We start from the raw sequence: 22,500 nt of genomic DNA, 5'->3' as shown, positions 1-22,500 counted from the left end.
GACTCATATATCCACATCATTACCGTTCAGTATGACTCATATATCCACATCATTACCATTAAGTATGACTCATATCTACATCATTACCATTCAGTATGACTCATATATCCACATCAATACCGTTCAGTATGACTCATATATCCACATCATTACCGTTCAGTATGACTCATATATCCACATCATTACCATTCAGTATGACTCATATATCCACATCAATACCGTTCAGTATGACTCATATATCCACATCATTACCATTCAGTATGACTCATATATCTACATAATTACCATTCAGTATGACTCATATATCTACATCATAACCGTTCAGTATGACTCATATATCCACATCATTACCATTCAGTATGACTCATATATCTACATCATAACCGTTCAGTATGACTCATATATCCACATCATTACCATTCAGTATGACTCATATATCTACATCAATACCATTCAGTATGACTCATATCTACATCATTACCATTCAGTATGACTCATATATCCACATCATTACCATTAAGTATGACTCATATCTACATCATTACCATTCAGTATGACTCATATATCCACATCAATACCGTTCAGTATGACTCATATATCCACATCATTACCGTTCAGTATGACTCATATATCCACATCATTACCATTCAGTATGACTCATATATCCACATCAATACCGTTCAGTATGACTCATATATCCACATCATTACCATTCAGTATGACTCATATATCTACATCATTACCATTCAGTATGACTCATATATCTACATCATAACCGTTCAGTATGACTCATATATCCACATCATTACCATTCAGTATGACTCATATATCTACATCATAACCGTTCAGTATGACTCATATATCCACATCATTACCATTCAGTATGACTCATATATCTACATCAATACCATTCAGTATGACTCATATCTACATCATTACCATTCAGTATGTCACATAGACCTACGGGCCTAAATCCAAAACCATTCCAAAGTAACATTCAATAGAACCGAATAACTAGAACTCATTCACTATGGCAGAGATATATACTATTGTCCAAATGTCTATAACATTCTATATAGCTACTCTACAGAATCAAATCAAATGTATTTATATAGCCCTTCGTACATCAGCTGATATCTCAAAGTGCTGTACAGAAACCCAGCCTAAAACCCCAAACAGCAAGCAATGCAGGTGTAGAAGCACGTTATACAGAACCTGTATAACATTCTATATGGCTACTCTACACAACCTGTATAACATTCTATATGGCTACACTACACAACCTGTATAACATTCTATATGGCTACACTACACAACCTGTATAACATTCTATATGGCTACACTACACAACCTGTATAACATTCTATATGGTTACACTACACAACCTGTATAACATTCTATATGGCTACACTACACAACCTGTATAACATTCTATATGGCTACACTACACAACCTGTATAACATTCTATATGGCTACACTACACAACCTGTATAACATTCTATATGGCTACACTACACAACCTGTATATCCGTGACGTATCCCCATCTGCTAGGCTGTTCCCAACTATGTAGACTTTTCCTCATGTAGAGTTTTCACATCCAAATATATCCATTGATTTACTATGCCAGTCAGACAGTCACTGCCAACATCATGGCCATCCTGTCCATGACATTAGACACTTCCATATCCTTAGGGTTATCACTTAGTATTCCACTCAGAAGTCATCATCATGACCATCCTGTCCATGACATTAGACACGCCCATATCCTTAGGGTTATCACTTAGTATTCCACTCAGAAGTCATCATCATGACCATCCTGTCCATGACATTAGACACGTCCATATCCAGAGGGTTATCACTTAGTAGTCCACTCAGAAGTCATCATCATGACCATCCTGTCCATGACATTAGACACGTCCATATCCAGAGGGTTATCACTTAGTATTCCACTCAGAAGTCATCATCATGACCATCCTGTCCATGACATTAGACACGTCCATATCCAGAGGGTTATCACTTAGTATTCCACTCAGAAGTCATCATCATGGCCATCCTGTCCATGACATTAGACACGTCCATATTCTTAGGGTTATCACTTAGTATTCCACTCAGAAGTCATCATCATGACCATCCTGTCCATGACATTAGACACGTCCATATCCAGAGGGTTATCACTTAGTATTCCACTCAGAAGTCATCATCATGGCCATCCTGTCCATGACATTAGACACGTCCATATTCTTAGGGTTATCACTTAGTATTCCACTCAGAAGTCATAATCATGACCATCCTGTCCATGACATTAGACACGTCCATATCCAGAGGGTTATCACTTAGTAGTCCACTCAGAAGTCATCATCATGACCATCCTGTCCATGACATTAGACACGTCCATATCCAGAGGGTTATCACTTAGTATTCCACTCAGAAGTCATCATCATGACCATCCTGTCCATGACATTAGACACGTCCATATCCAGAGGGTTATCACTTAGTATTCCACTCAGAAGTCATCATCATGGCCATCCTGTCCATGACATTAGACACGTCCATATTCTTAGGGTTATCACTTAGTATTCCACTCAGAAGTCATAATCATGACCATCCTGTCCATGACATTAGACACGTCCATATCCAGAGGGTTATCACTTAGTAGTCCACTCAGAAGTCATCATCATGACCATCCTGTCCATGACATTAGACACGTCCATATCCAGAGGGTTATCACTTAGTATTCCACTCAGAAGTCATCATCATGACCATCCTGTCCATGACATTAGACACGTCCATATCCAGAGGGTTATCACTTAGTATTCCACTCAGAAGTCATCATCATGGCCATCCTGTCCATGACATTAGACACGTCCATATCCTTAGGGTTATCACTTAGTATTCCACTCAGAAGTCATCATCATGACCATCCTGTCCATGACATTAGACACGTCCATATCCAGAGGGTTATCACTTAGTATTCCACTCAGAAGTCATCATCAGGACCATCCTGTCCATGACATTAGACACGTCCATATCCAGAGGGTTATCACTTAGTATTCCACTCAGAAGTCATCATCAGGACCATCCTGTCCATGACATTAGACACGTCCATATCCAGAGGGTTATCACTTAGTAGTCCACTCAGAAGTCATCATCAGGACCATCCTGTCCATGACATTAGACACGTCCATATCCAGAGGGTTATCACTTAGTATTCCACTCAGAAGTCATCATCAGGACCATCCTGTCCATGACATTAGACACGTCCATATCCAGAGGGTTATCACTTAGTATTCCACTCAGAAGTCATCATCATGACCATCCTGTCCATGACATTAGACACGTCCATATCCAGAGGGTTATCACTTAGTATTCCACTCAGAAGTCATCATCATGACCATCCTGTCCATGACATTAGACACGTCCATATCCAGAGGGTTATCACTTAGTATTCCACTCAGAAGTCATCATCAGGACCATCCTGTCCATGACATTAGACACGTCCATATCCAGAGGGTTATCACTTAGTATTCCACTCAGAAGTCATCATCATGACCATCCTGTCCATGACATTAGACACGTCCATATCCAGAGGGTTATCACTTAGTATTCCACTCAGAAGTCATCATCATGACCATCCTGTCCATGACATTAGACACGTCCATATCCAGAGGGTTATCACTTAGTATTCCACTCAGAAGTCATCATCAGGACCATCCTGTCCATGACATTAGACACGTCCATATCCAGAGGGTTATCACTTAGTATTCCACTCAGAAGTCATCATCATGACCATCCTGTCCATGACATTAGACACGTCCATATCCAGAGGGTTATCACTTAGTATTCCACTCAGAAGTCATCATCAGGACCATCCTGTCCATGACATTAGACACGTCCATATCCAGAGGGTTATCACTTAGTATTCCACTCAGAAGTCATCATCATGACCATCCTGTCCATGACATTAGACACGTCCATATCCAGAGGGTTATCACTTAGTATTCCACTCAGAAGTCATCATCATGACCATCCTGTCCATGACATTAGACACGTCCATATCCAGAGGGTTATCACTTAGTATTCCACTCAGAAGTCATCTTCATGACCATCCTGTCCATGACATTAGACACGTCCATATCCAGAGGGTTATCACTTAGTATTCCACTCAGAAGTCATCATCATGACCATCCTGTCCATGACATTAGACACGTCCATATCCAGAGGGTTATCACTTAGTATTCCACTCAGAAGTCATCAACATGACCATCCTGTCCATGACATTAGACACGTCCATATCCAGAGGGTTATCACTTAGTATTCCACTCAGAAGTCATCATCATGACCATCCTGTCCATGACATTAGACACGTCCATATCCAGAGGGTTATCACTTAGTATTCCACTCAGAAGTCATCATCAGGACCATCCTGTCCATGACATTAGACACGTCCATATCCAGAGGGTTATCACTTAGTATTCCACTCAGAAGTCATCATCAGGACCATCCTGTCCATGACATTAGACACGTCCATATCCAGAGGGTTATCACTTAGTATTCCACTCAGAAGTCATCATCAGGACCATCCTGTCCATGACATTAGACACGTCCATATCCAGAGGGTTATCACTTAGTATTCCACTCAGAAGTCATCATCAGGACCATCCTGTCCATGACATTAGACACGTCCATATCCAGAGGATTATCACTTAGTATTCCACTCAGAAGTCATCATCAGGACCATCCTGTCCATGACATTAGACACGTCCATATCCAGAGGGTTATCACTTAGTATTCCACTCAGAAGTCATCATCATGACCATCCTGTCCATGACATTAGACACGTCCATATCCAGAGGGTTATCACTTAGTATTCCACTCAGAAGTCATCATCAGGACCATCCTGTCCATGACATTAGACACGTCCATATCCAGAGGGTTATCACTTAGTATTCCACTCAGAAGTCATCATCATGACCATCCTGTCCATGACATTAGACACGTCCATATCCAGAGGGTTATCACTTAGTATTCCACTCAGAAGTCATCATCATGACCATCCTGTCCATGACATTAGACACGTCCATATCCAGAGGGTTATCACTTAGTATTCCACTCAGAAGTCATCATCATGGCCATCCTGTCCATGACATTAGACACGTCCATATCCTTAGGGTTATCACTTAGTATTCCACTCAGAAGTCATCATCATGGCCATCCTGTCCATGACATTAGACACGTCCATATCCAGAGGGTTATCACTTAGTATTCCACTCAGAAGTCATCATCAGGACCACTGCACTTCCATATGCACTCAAAACACCAGTCAGAGCACGGCTAAAATGGCACCCTATTCCCTATGTAGTGCATACTTTTGACTACTTTAGGGTGCCATGTGTGACACATACCATATACATGCAATATGCCGGTCAGGCTCGTCATCGTCATCGTCATCATTCCCAACATATAACACTCAGATCCAATTTGGTCTGAGTCCCGTAACGGACGAGGCGGACGGCCGCATTACACAACCATGCCGGAATTCATTACCCGTCAAGTGAAACATCCAATTTAGACACTTGAAGGCCACTGTGAATGCATTAATATGGTGTCAATTTCTAATGAATCTCCTCCGTCTCTCTCTCTCTCTCTCTCTCTCTCTCTCTCTCTCTCTCTCTCTCTCTCTCCCCTCTGTCTACCTCTTCATCTCTCTCTCTCTCTCTCTCTCTCTCTCTCTCTCTCTCTCTCTCTCTCTCCCCTCTGTCTACCTCTTCATCTCTCCCTCCTCTCCCCTCCTCCATGTTCTTTTCTTCTCCTACTACCATGTGTCTCCCTCCCTCCCTCCAGTTCTGCGTTCCAAGAAGCGGACATCGTGAGTTCTAAAGACAGCGGTCATGGGGACAGCGAGCAGGGAGACAGTGATCACGATGCCACCAACCGGGGTCATGCCGGTGAGTCCTGCCGTAATTACCCCGGCTAAAGATCTCCGTAATGGGGAAGGATATTGCCCGAGTCTCAGTGCTTCGGTGGCAATGCAGAACGGTGATTTTTAATTTCCTTAATTTGGGCGCAGCAGCGGGGTCTTGTGGGAAAGAATATAAATCAGAGACAAGGTGTTGATTATGTTTCACACCGGATGTTACCGGGCGGATGAGAGGAAGATACTGTGGATTATTACCCCCCTTCTCTGTCTCTCTCTGTCTCTCTCTGTCCTCTCTCTGTCTCTCTCTGTCTCTGTCTCTCTCTGTCTCTCTCTCTCTGTCCTCTCTCTGTCCTCTCTCTGTCTCTCTCTGTCTCTGTCTCTGTCTCTCTCTGTCTGTCTCTGTCCTCTCTCTGTCTCTCTCTGTCTCTCTCTGTCCTCTCTCTGTCTCTCTCTGTCTCTCTCTGTCTCTCTCTGTCTCTCTCTCGCTCCTTCTCGCTCTCTGTCCTCTCTCTGCCTCTCTCTGTCTCTCTCTCTCTCTCTGTCCTCTCTCTGTCTCTCTCTGTCAATTCAATTCAATTCAATTCAAGGGCTGTATTGGCATGGGAAACATGTGTTAACGTTGCCAAAGCAAGTGAGGTAGATAATATATAAAGTGAATATATAAAGTGAAATAAACAATAGAAATTAACAGTAAACATCACACATACAGAAGTTTCAAAACAATAAAGACATTACAAATGTCATATTATATATATACAGTGTTTTAACAATGTACAAATGGTAAAGGACACAAGATAAAATAAATATGGGTTGTATTTACAATGGTGTGTGTTCTTCACTGGTTGCCCTTTTCTCTTGGCAACAGGTCACAAATCTTGCTGCTGTGATGGCACACTGTGGAATTTCACCCAGTGGATATGGGAGTTTATCAAAAATGGATTTGTTTTCGAATTCTTTGTGGATCTGTGTAATCTGAGGGAAATATGTCTCTCTAATATGGTCATACATTGGGCAGGCGGTTAGGAAGTGCAGCTCAGTTTCCACCTCATTTTGTGGGCAGTGAGCACATAGCCTGTCTTCTCTTGAGAGCCATGTCTGTCTACGGCGGCCTTTCTCAATAGCAAGGCTATGCTCACTGAGTCTGTACATAGTCAAAGCTTTCCTTAATTTTGGGTCAGTCACAGTGGTCAGGTACTCTGCCGCTGGGTACTCTCTGTTTAGGGCCAAATAGCATTCTAGTTTGCTCTGTTTTTTGTTAATTCTTTCCAATGTGTCAAGTAATTATCTTTTTGTTTTCTCATGATTTGGTTGGGTCTAATTGTGCTGCTGTCCTGGGGCTCTGTAGGGTGTGTTTGTGTTTGTGAACAGAGCCCCAGGACCAGCTTGCTTAGGGGACTCTTCTCCAGGTTCATCGCTCTGTAGGTGATGGCTTTGTTGTGGAAGGTTTGGGAATCGCTTCCTTTTAGGTGGTTATAGAATTTAACGGCTCTTTTCTGGAATTTGATAATTAGTGGGTATCGGCCTAATTCTGCTCTGCATGCATTATTTGGTGTTCTACGTTGTACACGGGGGATATTTTTGCAGAATTCTGCGTGCAGAGTCTCAATTTGGTGTTTGTCCCATTTTGTGAATTCTTGGTTGGTGAGCGGACCCCAGACCTCACAACCATAAAGGGCAATGGGCTCTATGACTGATTCAAGTATTCTTAGCCAAATCCTAATTGGTATGTTGAGATTTATGTTCCTTTTGATGGCACAGAATGCCCTTCTTGCCTTGTCTCTCAGATCGTTCACAGCTTTGTGGAAGTTACCTGTGGCGCTGATGTTTAGGCCATGGTATGTATAGTTTTTTGTGTGCTCTAGGGCAACAGTGTCTAGATGGAATATGTATTTGTGGTCCTGGTGACAGGACCTTTTTTGGAACACCATTATCTGTGCATAAGATCTAGGTGCTGCTGTAGGCCCTCCTTGGTTGGTGACAGAAGCACCAGATCATCAGCCATCAGCAGACATTTGACTTCGGATTCTAGTAGGGTGAGGCCGGGTGCTGCAGACTTTTCTAGTGCCCGCGCCAATTCGTTAATATATATGTTGGAAGAGGGTGGGGCTTAAGCTGCATCCCTGTCTCACCCCACGACCCTGTGTGAAGAAATTTGTGTGTTTTTTGCCAATTTTAACCACACACTTGTTGTTTGTGTACATGGATTTTATAATGTTGTATGTTTTACCCCCAACACCACTTTCCATCAGTTTGTATAGCAGACCCTCATGCCAAATTGAGTCGAAGGCTTTGCCTTTGTTTTGGTTTGTTTGGTTGTCAATTAGGGTGTGCAGGGTGAATACATGGTCTGTTGTACGGTAATTTGGTAAAAGGCCAATTTGACATTTGCTCAGTACATTGTTTTCATTGAGGAAATGTACGAGTCTGCTGTTAATGATAATGCAGAGGATTTTCCCAAGGTTACTGTTGACGCATATTCCACGGTAGTTATTGGGGTCAAATTTGTCTCCACTTTTGTGGATTGGGGTGATCAGTCCTTGGTTCCAAATATTGGGGAAGATGCCAGAGCTACGGATGATGTTAAAGAGTTTTAGTATAGCCAATTGGAATTTGTTGTCTGTATATTTGATCATTTCATTGAGGATACCATCAACACCACAGGCCTTTTTGGGTTGGAGGGTTTTTATTTTGTCCTGTAACTCATTCAATGTAATTGGAGAATCCAGTGGGTTCTGTCTCTCTCTGTCTCTGTCTCTCCCTCTCTCTCTCTGTCTCTCTCTCCCTCTCTCTCTCGCTCTGTCTCTCCCTCTTCCTCTCCTTCTCCCTCTGTCTCTGTCTCTGTCTCTGTCTCTGTCTCTGTCTCTGTCTCTGTCTCCCTCTCCCTCTCCCTCTCCGTCTCTGTCTCTGTCCCTCTCCCTCTCCCTCATCCCTCCCCATCTCTCTGTCTCCCTCTCCCTCTCTCTCTCTGTCTCTCTGTCTCTCTGTCTCTCTGTCTCCCTCTGTCTCCCTCCCTCTCTCACTCTCTGTCTCTCTCCCTCTCCCTCTCCCTCTCCCTCTCTCTCTGTCTCTCTCTCCCTCTCCCTCTCTCTGTCTCTCTGTCTCTCTGTCTCTCCCCCCCCCCCCTCTCTCTCTCTTTCTCCCTCTCCCTCTCTGTCTCTCTGTCTCTCTGTCTCTGTCCCTCTCCTTCTCCCTCATCCCTCTCCATCTCCCTCTCTCTCTCTGTCTCTCTGTCTCCCTCTCTCTCTCTCTCTCTCTCTCTCTCCCTCTCCCTCTCTCTCTGTCTCTCTGACTCTATGTCTCTCTCTCTCTCTGTCTCTCTCTCTCTCTCTCTGTGTTTTCTCCCCCTTTCTCTGGCCTTGTCCCACCGGCGGTGCTGAAATAACAGCACATTGAAAGGGGAGCGTTGTAGTTTTTTGCAAATGAACACGGTAGCAGGTGGAAGAATTAAATCATTATTCTGCATCATCTTAACCAGATGTCGAGTTGCTGTCTGTTTGTTGTGTTGTTTGTTGAGTTGTTTGTTGAGTTGTTTGTTGTGTTGTTTGTTGAGTTGTTTGTTGAGTTGTTTGTTGTGTTGTTTGGGTGGCAACGTGGCGAGATCAAAGGTCTTTGTTTCTAGTAAGTTGATATGATGACATGATTGGCTTGGTATGGTCGTCACGATGGCAATGACCCAACCTCAAAATTGATTGGATAACTACAGCGCATCATTTCCACACACACACCGAGTTACAGGCAGTGGATTGTGTCCAGTTGTTACATGGTTTATATCCGCCGATATTCTGTTTTATTTCTGTTCTGGACGTCTATTTGATTTCCACCTGTTTATTGATTAAAGTGGAGCCAGATAATGCCAGGACAGTATCACAATCCAATTTGGAATTGATTTGACCTTTACTTGACCTTTACTTTAACGTTACCGTAACACAAACGTCTAGACAATCTGGCTGCCAAATATCACGTCAATGTGGCGTTGGAATACAGAATGGAACATGGGTCGTGCCGTGCGTAGGTTACCAGGTGGCTTGGACGGGCCTCAGTGTGTGTGGTGCCGTGCGTAGGTTATCAGGTGGCTTGGACGGGCCTCAGTGTGTGTGGTGCTGTGCATAGGTTATCAGGTGGCTTGGACGGGCCTCAGTGTGTGTGGTGCCATGCTTAGGATATCAGGTGGCTTGGACGGGCCTCAGTGTGTGTGGTGCCGTGCGTAGGTTATCAGATGGCTTGGACGGGCCACAGTGTGTGTGGTGCCATGCTTAGGATATCAGGTGGCTTGGACGGGCCTCAGTGTGTGTGGTGCCGTGCGTAGGTTATCAGGTGGCTTGGACGGGCCTCAGTGTGTGTGGTGCCATGCTTAGGATATCAGGTGGCTTGGACGGGCCTCAGTGTGTGTGGTGCCGTGCGTAGGTTATCAGATGGCTTGGACGGGCCTCAGTGTGTGTGGTGCCATGCGTAGGTTATCAGGTGGCTTGGACGGGCCTCAGTGTGTGTGGTGCCGTGCGTAGGTTATCAGATGGCTTGGACGGGCCTCAGTGTGTGTGGTGCCGTGCGTAGGTTATCAGATGGCTTGGACGGGCCTCAGTGTGTGTGGTGCCGTGCGTAGGTTATCAGGTGGCTTGGACGGGCCTCTGTGTGTGTGGTGCCGTGCGTAGGTTATCAGATGGCTTGGACGGGCCTCAGTGTGTGTGGTGCCGTGCGTAGGTTATCAGATGGCTTGGACGGGCCTCAGTGTGTGTGGTGCCGTGCGTAGGTTATCAGATGGCTTGGACGGGCCTCAGTGTGTGTGGTGCCGTGCGTAGGTTATCAGATGGCTTGGACGGGCCTCAGTGTGTGTGGTGCCGTGCGTAGGTTATCAGATGGCTTGGACGGGCCTCAGTGTGTGTGGTGCCGTGCGTAGGTTATCAGATGGCTTGGACGGGCCTCAGTGTGTGTGGTGCCGTGCGTAGGTTATCAGATGGCTTGGACGGGCCTCAGTGTGTGTGGTGCCGTGCGTAGGTTATCAGATGGCTTGGACGGGCCTCAGTGTGTGTGGTGCCGTTCCTCAGTTCTATTTTAGATTGTAACAGCTTAGTTCTCAATAGGAGGGCCTCAACACCCTTATTCTTTTAAAGGAGAGGCACTAGTTTTTCACAAGCTCTTGTCGTAGCAGGTGTTTACGTGTCTCTCTCTGTGTATTTGTGTGTGTGTGTGTTTGTGTATGTGTGTGTGTGGGTGTTTATGTGTGAGTGTGTGTTTATGTGTGTGTGTGTGTGTCTGTTTGTATGTTTGTGGGTGTGTGTGTGTGTGTGTATGTTTGTGGGTGTGTGTGTGTGTGTGTATGTTTGTGTGTGTGTGTGTGTGTGTGTGTGTGTGTGTGTGTGTGTGTGTGTGAGTGTGTGTGAGGCAGAAAAGGTGGTAATGTTTGTAGTGAAAGAGAATACCACAGGGAGTTTTAAAGGATGTTATATTTAGAGAGAGTGAAAGAGAGTTTTAAAGGATGTTATATTTAGAGAGAGTGAAAGAGAGTTTTAAAGGATGTTATATTTAGAGAGAGTGAAAGAGAGTTTTAAAGGATGTTATATTTAGAGAGAGTGAAAGAGAGTTTTAAAGGATGTTATATTTAGAGAGAGTGAAAGAGAGTTTTAAAGGATGTTATATTTAGAGAGAGTGAAAGAGAGTTTTAAAGGATGTTATATTTAGAGAGAGTGAAAGAGAGTTTTAAAGGATGTTATATTTAGAGAGAGTGAAAGAGAGTTTTAAAGGATGTTATATTTAGAGAGAGTGAAAGAGAGTTTTAAAGGATGTTATATTTAGAGAGAGTGAAAGAGAGTTTTAAAGGATGTTATATTTAGAGAGAGGGAAAGAGAGAGAGAGAGGTGTATCTTTATTTAAATATTTGCACATCATTGCAACACTGTATATATACATATTATGACATTTGAAATGTCTTTATTCTTTTGGAACTTGTATAAGTGTGATGTTTACTGTACATTTTTATTTATACTGTACATTTTTATTGTTTAGTATCTACTTCACTTGTTTTGGCAATGTAAACATGTTTCCCATGCCAATAAAGCCCTTGAATTGAAAGAGAGAGAGCGCGAGAGAGGAGAGCGCCAGAAAGAGAGCCTGAGAGAGGAGAGCGCCAGAAAGAGAGCGCGAGAGAGGAGAGCGCGAGAGAAGAGAGCACCAGAGAGGAGAGCGCCAGAAAGAGAGCGCGAGAGAGGAGAGCGCGAGAGAAGAGAGCACCAGAGAGGAGAGCGCGAGAGAAGAGAGCACCAGAGAGGAGAGCGCCAGAGAGGAGAGCGCGAGAGAAGAGAGCACCAGAGAGGAGAGCACCAGAGAGGAGAGCACCAGAGAGGAGAGCACCAGAGAGGAGAGCACCAGAGAGGAGAGCACCAGAGAAGAGAGCGCCAGAGAGAGAGCGCCAGAGAGGAGAGCGCCAGAGAGAGAGCGCGAGAGAAGAGAGCACCAGAGAGGAGAGCACCAGAGAGGGGAGCACCAGAGAAGAGAGCGCCAGAGAGAGAGCGCGAGAGAAGAGAGCACCAGACAGGAGAGCGCCAGAGAGAGAGCACCAGAGAGGAGAGCACCAGAGAAGAGAGCACCAGAGAGGAGAGCGCCAGAGAGAGAGCACCAGAGAGGAGAGCACCAGAGAGAGAGCGCCAGAGAAGAGAGCACCAGAGAAGAGAGCACCAGAGAGGAGAGCACCAGAGAGGAGAGCGCCAGAGAAGAGAGCACCAGAGAGGAGAGCGCCAGAGAAGAGAGCACCAGAGAGGAGAGCACCAGAGAGGAGAGCGCCAGAGAGGAGAGCGCCAGAGAAGAGAGCACCAGAGAGGAGAGCACCAGAGAGGAGAGCGCCAGAGAAGAGAGCACCAGAGAAGAGAGCACCAGAGAGGAGAGCACCAGAGAGGAGAGCGCCAGAGAAGAGAGCACCAGAGAGGAGAGCGCCAGAGAAGAGAGCACCAGAGAGGAGAGCGCCAGAGAAGAGAGCACCAGAGAGGAGAGCGCCAGAGAGAGAGCGCCAGAGAGGAGAGCGCCAGAGAGAGAGCGCGAGAGAAGAGAGCACCAGAGAGGAGAGCACCAGAGAGGGGAGCACCAGAGAAGAGAGCACCAGAGAGGAGAGCGCCAGAGAGAGAGCACCAGAGAGGAGAGCGCCAGAGAGGAGAGCACCAGAGAGAGAGCACCAGAGAGAGAGCGCCAGAGAGGAGAGCGCCAGAGAGGAGAGCACCAGAGAGAGAGCACCAGAGAGAGAGCACCAGAGAGGAGAGCGCCAGAGAGAGAGCACCAGAGAGAGAGCACCAGAGAGAGAGCACCAGAGAGGAGAGCGCCAGAGAGAGAGCACCAGAGAGAGAGCGCCAGAGAGGAGAGCGCCAGAGAGGAGAGCACCAGAGAGAGAGCACCAGAGAGAGAGCACCAGAGAGGAGAGCGCCAGAGAGAGAGCACCAGAGAGAGAGCACCAGAGAGAGAGCACCAGAGAGGAGAGCGCCAGAGAGAGAGCACCAGAGAGAGAGCACCAGAGAGAGAGCACCAGAGAGGAGAGCGCCAGAGAGAGAGCACCAGAGAGGAGAGCACCAGAGAGGAGAGCACCAGAGAGAGAGCACCAGAGAGGAGAGCACCAGAGAGGAGAGCACCAGAGAGGAGAGCACCAGAGAGGAGAGCGCCAGAGAGGAGAGCACCAGAGAGAGAGATTAAATAAAAGTAACATTTTAAAATATAATAAAGAAGAAGTTGTAGGAACATGTTGCTTCCAGACGACTGTAGGGATGTAAGTGGTCTCTGATACCTGGTTGGTTGTGTGTGATATTAGTGCTTCTTCCTTCCTCTCAGGTGGGATGTGTTTATATCAAGTATTTTCAGAGCGTGGGTGTATGTGGGTCTATGTGGGGGTATGTGTGCTGCTGTGTGTGTTTGTGCATGCTCATGCATGTGTGTGTGTGTGTCTCTGTGTGTGTGTGTGTGTGTGTGTTTGTGCATGCTCATGCATGTGTGTGTATGTCTCTGTGTGTGTGTGTCTCTGTGTCTGTGTGTGTGTGTGTGTGTGTGTTTGTGTGTGTGTATGTCTCTGTGTGTGTGTGTCTGTGTGTGTGTGTGTGTGTATGTCTCTGTGTGTGTGTCTGTGTGTGTCTGTGTGTGTGTCTGTGTGTCTGTGTGTGTGTGTGTCCGTAAGCTGGTCTCATCTGTCATTCTGTCTCTGTAACACGCTCGCTCTCTGTAACACTCCACTGATCACTAATTCATTTCCGGAGGAAACCTTTGCATAGCAATTATCAAACCAAGGTTAGGCCTGTAGCACCTCCACTTATAACGCTGCAGTCAAGCTGCCATCCTGGGGACACAACACCTTCTACACATATAAGCAACGGTCGCCATTTTGGATCAGAATACACTACAGTGCCATCACTTAATGTGGTAAAACATTGTATTCACCTGACTATGCAACCCCTAACTCAACCTACCCATTTTAAAACCATTATGTTGACTCTTTTCAAATTCAAGTGGCACTATTAGTTGGAATAGCTTCCGTAGACTTGACTCATATCTGGTTTTATAACTTATTTTGACTTTGAGTTGGATTACCACCGTGCATCAACTGATAACCCCCAACCTCACTCCAACACAAACCTATTTTAAAGCCATGGTTTGAATTAGGTGAATGTTTTTCTCATTAGTTGGGACGTTGTCACCCTAATCAGAGCTGACGGGGTAGATCATGAGGAAAACAAGACGGGGCCGTTGAGATGGACAGAATGAAGGATAAAAGAGAGAGGGAGGAGAGAGAATGAAGGATAAAAGAGAGAGGGAGGTAGAGAGAATGAAGGATAAAAGAGAGAGGGAGGTAGAGAGAATGAAGGATAAAAGAGAGAGGGAGGTAGAGAGAATGAAGGATAAAAGAGAGAGGGAGGTAGAGAGAATGAATGATTAAAGAGAGAGGGAGGTAGAGAGAATGAAGGATAAAAGAGAAAGGGAGGTAGAGAGAATGAAGGATAAAAGAGAGAGGGAGGTAGAGAGAATGAAGGATAAGAAAGAGAGAGATGGAGAGAGATTAAATATTAATCGGAGACGGAGGAGAAAGAGAGGAGAGGACCTGAGAGACGAGCTATGAGGTTCTGGTCCCAAACAGCTCCCTATTCCCTATATAGTGCACTACTTTTGACCGGAGGCCATACGGTTCCCCATTTGGCTCTGGTCAAAAGTAGTGTACTATATAGGGAATAAGGGAGGTGTTTGTGATGCGCACCGGGGCTTTTTTTAAACAATCATTATCTTGACGTTTGTGTTGTGGTGAACAACAGGCGTGACAAATGACTGAATTAAATATCCACAGCGACTGCATTAGATTGGTGATTACGAATTAGTGACGCCTGCCGAGTTGACTTAAGTGTGTGTATGTATGTGTGTCGAGTCAGATTGTGTGTGTGTATGTGTGTGTGTCGAGTCAGATTGTGTGTGTGCGTGTGTGTGTGTGTATGTGTGTGTGTCGAGTCAGATTGTGTGTGTGTGTGTGTGTGTGTGTGTGTGTGTGTGTGTGTGTGTGTGTGTGTGCATGTGTGTGTGTGTGTGTGTGTGTTGTTAGTCTCGTCTGAGGTGAGCTGTAAGTACAATAAACACAGTCCGTTTTAAAAACTGTGGCAGCTATATGACCAAATGATCCTGTTACAGGAAGAGTTGTTCTCTAGAGTTCTGGAGCACATCGTTAAGTCTGGAGATGTGTGTTATTGAGTGATCTGGTCGTAACACCAACGCCAGCAGAAAGATTATTCACAAATGGCTTATCAATGATCAGTTATTACTAGAGCTAATTTTTTTAAATTTTTTAAGCAAATTGTTGCCAACTCTGATCCAGAGGTGAAGTACCATGCCCTCCCTCCCTCCCCCCCATTCCTTCATCCCTCCCTCCCACTTCCTCCCTCCCTTCCTCCCTCCCTACCCCTTCATCCCTCCCTACCCCTCCCTCCCTTCCTCCCTCCCTACCCCTTCATCCCTCCCTCCCTACCCCTCCCTCCCTTCCTCCCTCCCTACCCCTTCATCCCTCCCTCCCTACCCCTTCATCCCTCCCTCCCTACCCCTCCCTCCCTTCCTCCCTCCCTACCCCTTCATCCCTCCCTCCCTACCCCTTCATCCCTCCCTACCCCTCCCTCCCTTCCTCCCTCCCTACCCCTTCATCCCTCCCTCCCTACCCCTTCATCCCTCCCTCCCTACCCCTCCCTCCCTTCCTCCCTCCCTACCCCTCCCTCCCTTCCTCCCTCCCTACCCCTTCATCCCTCCCTCCCTACCCCTCCCTCCCTTCCTCCCTCCCTACCCCTTCATCCCTCCCTCCCGCTTCCTTCATCCATCCCTCCCTCCCGCTTCCTTCATCCATCCCTCCCTCCCTACCCCTCCCTCCCTTCCTCCCTCCCTACCCCTTCATCCCTCCCTACCCCTCCCTCCCTTCCTCCCTCCCTACCCCTTCATCCCTCCCTCCCTACCCCTTCATCCCTCCCTACCCCTCCCTCCCTTCCTCCCTCCCTATCCCTTCATCTCTCCCTCCCTACCCCTTCATCCCTCCCTCCCTACCCCTCCCTCCCTTCCTCCCTCCCTACCCCTCCCTCCCTTCCTCCCTCCCCCTCCCTCCCTTCCTCCCTCCCTACCCCTTCATCCCTCCCTCCCTACCCCTCCCTCCCTTCCTCCCTCCCTACCCCTTCATCCCTCCCTCCCGCTTCCTTCATCCATCCCTCCCTCCCTACCCCTCCCTCCCTTCCTCCCTCCCTACCCCTTCATCCCTCCCTCCCTTCCTCCCTCCCTACCCCTTCATCCCTCCCTCCCGCTTCCTTCATCCCTCCCTCCCTCCCTACCCCTCCCTCCCTTCATCCCTCCCTACCCCTTCATCCCTCCCTCCCTCCCTCCCTTCCTTCCTCCCTCCCTACCTCTTCATCCCTCCCTCCCTCCCTCCCTTCCTCCCTCCCTACCCCTCCCTCCCTCCCTCCCTCCCTCCCTCCCTCCATCCTCAGTCGTTCTATTAAACAGCTTTGACTGAGACACTACAGCCGGGTCAGCTATTACTTCAAAGACCTCTGAAGGAGGGAAGAGAAGGAGGCGGGATTGGAGAAGAGATGTATTTTTAAAGTACTCATTATAACACGGTCTGGATGGCTGCATCTGAAATAGCTCCCTATTCCCTACATAGTGCACTACAGGACCCTATGGGCCCTGGTCTAAAGTAGTGCACTACTCAAGGAACAGTGTGTCATTTGGGATGTAGTGAAGGTATTTTGCCGTCAGCCAAGACCCGAAACGAGCCAATAACACATCTTCACCTCTCTCCAGTACCCTGTGAGAGGGACTAGTCTACTGACTCACTAGCAACGTACATAGCAACAACAACCACCGCTGGATACAAGCCAAAAGTGAACAGCGTCAGCAACGGTCATTTTAACCATGACGATATAACGTGTGACTGCTGTAAATGATCATGTGACATCACCAACACATGGCATATTCTATCTGCTCCATAGCTTTATGGTTGCCATACGTTGCTAGCTATGGGGTCTGGTGTTCTATCTGCTCCATAGATTTATGGTTGCCATACGTTGCTAGCTATGGATTGACACGTGTTGTATCTGCTCCATAGCTTTATAGTAGCCATATGTCTTTAGCTATGGGGTCACACATTGTCTATCGCTCCTTAGCTTTAGGGTTTCCATAAGTTGCTAGTTATGGGGTCACACGTTGTCTATCGCTCCTTAGCTTTAGGGTTTCCATAACTTGCTAGTTAAGGGGTCACACATTGTCTATCGCTCCTTAGCTTTAGGGTTTCCGTAAGTTGCTAGTTATGGGGTCACACGTTGTCTGTCTACTCCATAGCTTTAGGGTTTCCATAAGTTGCTAGTTATGGGGTCACACGTTGTCTGTCTACTCCATAGCTTTAGGGTTTCCATAAGTTGCTAGTTATGGGGTCACACGTTGTCTGTCTACTCCATAGCTTTAGGGTTTCCATAAGTTGCTAGTTATGGGGTCACACGTTGTCTGTCTACTCCATAGCTTTATGATATACACCACCGTTCAAAAGTTTGGGGTCACTTAGAAAGGTCTTTGTTTTTGAAAGATTTTGATCAAATTGATCAGAAATACAGTGTAGACATTGCTAATGTTGTTCCAGTCTATTGTAGCTGGAAACTTCTGATTTTAAGTGGAATATCTACATATCTACCCTTTTGCAAGTATGTTAGCAGAGCTGAAAACTGTCAAGCTGATTTAAAGAAACAGTCAAATTGGCCTTTGGTACCTTTAGTAAGTTTAGTATCTGCAGCATCAGCATTTGTGGTTTCGATTACTGGCTCAAAATGGCCAGAAACAAAGATCTTTATTCTGAAACTCGCCAGTCTATTCTTGTTCAGAGAAATTACGGCTATTCCACGTGAGAAATTGACAAGAAACTGAATATCTCGCACAACGAGGTGTACTACTGCCTTCACAGAACAGCTCAAACAGGCTCGAACCAGAATAGAAAGAGGAGTGGGAGGCCCCGGTGCACAACTGAGTAAGAGGACAAGTACATTAGAGTGCCTAGTTAGAGAAACAGACCCCACACAAGTCCTCAAATGGCAGCTTCATTAAATAGTACCCGCAAAACACCAGTCTCAATGTCAACAGTGAAGAGGTGACTCCGGGATGCTGGCCTTCTAGGCAATACATCTATCCCGCTCTCTCTACCTCTATCCCTCTATACCTCTCTCTATAACTCTATACATCTATCCCTCTATACCTCTCTCTCTAACTCTATACATCTATCCCTCTATACCTCTCTCTCTGCCTCTATCCCTCTATACCTCTCTCTATAACTATATCCCTCTATCCCTCTCTCTCTGCCTCTATACATCTATCCCTCTATACCTCTCTCTCTAACTCTATACATCTATCCCTCTATACCTCTCTCTCTACCTCTATCCCTCTATACCTCTCTCTATAACTCTATACATCTATCCCTATATACCTCTCTCTATAACTCTATACATCTATCCCTCTATACCTCTCTCTCTAACTCTATACATCTATCCCTCTATCCCTCTCTCTATAACTCTATACATCTATCCCTCTATACCTCTCTCTATAACTCTCTACCTCTATCCCTCTATACCTCTCTCTATAACTCTATACATCTATCCCTCTATACCTCTCTCTATAACTCTATACATCTACACCTCTCGCTATAACTCTATTCATTTATCCCTCTATCCCTCTCTCTATAACTCTATACATCTATCCCTCTATACCTCTCTCTATAACTCTATACATCTATCCCTCTATACCTCTCTCTATAACTCTATACATCTATCCCTCTATCCCTCTCTCTCTGCCTCTATCCCTCTATCCCTCTATACCTCTCTCTATAACTCTATACATCTATCCCTCTATACCTCTCTCTATAACTCTATACATCTATCCCTCTATACCTCTCTCTATAACTCTATACATCTCTCCCTCTATACCTCTCTCTATAACTCTATACATCTATCCCTCTATACCTCTCTCTATAACTCTATACATCTCTCCCTCTATACCTCTCTCTATAACTCTATACATCTATCCCTCTATACCTCTCTCTATAACTCTATACATCTATCCCTCTATCCCTCTATACCTCTCTCTATAACTCTATACATCTATCCCTCTATACCTCTCTCTATAACTCTATACATCTATCCCTCTATACCTCTCTCTATAACTCTATACATCTATCCCTCTATCCCGCTCTCTATAACTCTATACATCTATCCCTCTATACCTCTCTCTATAACTCTATACATCTATCCCTCTATCCCGCTCTCTATAACTCTATACATCTATCCCTCTATACCTCTCTCTATAACTGTATACATCTATCCCTCTATACCTCTCTCTATAACTCTATACATCTATCCCTCTATACCTCTCTCTATAACTCTATACATCTATCCCTCTATCCCTCTATACCTCTCTCTATCCCTCTATCCCTCTATACCTCTCTCTATAACTCTATACATCTCTCCCTCTATACCTCTCTCTCTAACTCTATACATCTATCCCTCTATCCCTCTATCCCTCTATACCTCTCTCTATCCCTCTATCCCTCTATACCTCTCTCTCTAACTCTATACATCTCTCCCTCTATACCTCTCTCTATCCCTCTATCCCTCTATACCTCTCTCTTTAACTCTATACATCTATCCCTCTATACCTCTCTCTATCCCTCTATCCCTCTATACCTCTCTCTATAACTCTATACATCTATCCCTCTATACCTCTCTCTATCCCTCTATCCCTCTCTCTATAACTCTATACATCTATCCCTCTCTCTCTAACACTATACATCTCTCCCTCTATACCTCTCTCTCTAACTCTATACATCTATCCCTCTATACCTCTCTCTATAACTCTATACATATATCCCTCTATACCTCTCTCTATAACTCTATACATCTATCCCTCTATCCCTCTCTCTATAACTCTATACATCTATCCCTCTATCCCTCTCTCTATAACTCTATACATCTATCCCTCTATACCTCTCTCTATAACTCTATACATCTCTCCCTCTATACCTCTCTCTATAACTCTATACATCTCTCCCTCTATACCTCTCTCTATAACTCTATACATCTATCCCTCTATCCCTCTCTCTATAACTCTATACATCTATCCCTCTATCCCTCTCTCTATAACTCTATACATCTATCCCTCTATACCTCTCTCTCTGCCTCTATCCCTCTATACCTCTCTCTATAACTCTATACATCTATCCCTCTATCCCTCTCTCTATAAACTCTATACATCTATCCCTCTATACCTCTCTCTATAACTCTATACATCTATCCCTCTATCCCTCTCTCTATAACTCTATACATCTATCCCTCTATCCCTCTCTCTCTACCTCTATCCCTCTATACCTCTCTCTCTAACGCTATACATCTATCCCTCTATCCCTCTCTCTATAACTCTATCCCTCTATACCTCTCTCTATAACTCTATACATCTATCCCTCTATACCTCTCTCTATCCCTCTATCCCTCTCTCTATAACTCTATACATCTATCCCTCTCTCTCTAACTCTATACATCTCTCCCTCTATACCTCTCTCTCTAACTCTATACATCTATCCCTCTATACCTCTCTCTATAACTCTATACATCTATCCCTCTATACCTCTCTCTATAACTCTATACATCTCTCCCTCTATACCTCTCTCTATAACTCTATACATCTCTCCCTCTATACCTCTCTCTATAACTCTATACATCTATCCCTCTATCCCTCTCTCTATAACTCTATACATCTATCCCTCTATCCCTCTCTCTATAACTCTATACATCTATCCCTCTATACCTCTCTCTCTGCCTCTATCCCTCTATACCTCTCTCTATAACTCTATACATCTATCCCTCTATCCCTCTCTCTATAACTCTATACATCTATCCCTCTATACCTCTCTCTATAACTCTATACATCTCTCCCTCTATACCTCTCTCTATAACTCTATACATCTCTCCCTCTATACCTCTCTCTATAACTCTATACATCTATCCCTCTATCCCTCTCTCTATAACTCTATACATCTATCCCTCTATCCCTCTCTCTATAACTCTATACATCTATCCCTCTATACCTCTCTCTCTGCCTCTATCCCTCTATACCTCTCTCTATAACTCTATACATCTATCCCTCTATCCCTCTCTCTATAACTCTATACATCTATCCCTCTATACCTCTCTCTATAACTCTATACATCTATCCCTCTATCCCTCTCTCTATAACTCTATACATCTATCCCTCTATCCCTCTCTCTCTACCTCTATCCCTCTATACCTCTCTCTCTAACGCTATACATCTATCCCTCTATCCCTCTCTCTATAACTCTATACATCTATCCCTCTATACCTCTCTCTATAACTCTATACATCTATCCCTCTATCCCTCTCTCTATAACTCTATACATCTATCCCTCTATCCCTCTCTCTATAACTCTATACATCTATCCCTCTATACCTCTCTCTATAACTCTATACATCTATCCCTCTATACCTCTCTCTATAACTCTATACATCTATCCCTCTATCCCTCTCTCTATAACTCTATACATCTCTCCCTCTATACCTCTCTCTATAACTCTATACATCTATCCCTCTATACCTCTCTCTATAACTCTATACATCTATCCCTCTATCCCTCTCTCTATAACTCTATACATCTATCCCTCTATCCCTCTCTCTCTACCTCTATCCCTCTATACCTCTCTCTCTAACGCTATACATCTATCCCTCTATCCCTCTCTCTATAACTCTATCCCTCTATCCCTCTCTCTATAACTCTATACATCTATCCCTCTATCCCTCTCTCTCTACCTCTATCCCTCTATACCTCTCTCTCTAACGCTATACATCTATCCCTCTATCCCTCTCTCTATAACTCTATACATCTATCCCTCTCTCTCTAACTCTATACATCTCTCCCTCTATACCTCTCTCTCTAACTCTATACATCTATCCCTCTATACCTCTCTCTATAACTCTATACATCTATCCCTCTATACCTCTCTCTATAACTCTATACATCTATCCCTCTATACCTCTCTCTATAACTCTATACATCTCT

At 45.1% G+C, this 22,500-nt stretch overlaps 1 pseudogene; it reads left to right on the top strand.

Moving 5' to 3' along the window:
• LOC109887969 (protocadherin-10-like) overlaps positions 1-22,500 on the top strand; it is a 44,798-nt pseudogene that overhangs the window by 6,473 nt on the left and 15,825 nt on the right.

The sequence above is a fragment of the Oncorhynchus kisutch genome, unplaced genomic scaffold (genome assembly GCF_002021735.2).
Source record: "Oncorhynchus kisutch isolate 150728-3 unplaced genomic scaffold, Okis_V2 Okis07a-Okis12b_hom, whole genome shotgun sequence".
NCBI classification, from domain to species: Eukaryota; Metazoa; Chordata; class Actinopteri; order Salmoniformes; family Salmonidae; genus Oncorhynchus; species Oncorhynchus kisutch.
Note: the sequence above shows the minus strand (reverse complement) of the source record. Positions and strands in the feature narration are given on the sequence as shown.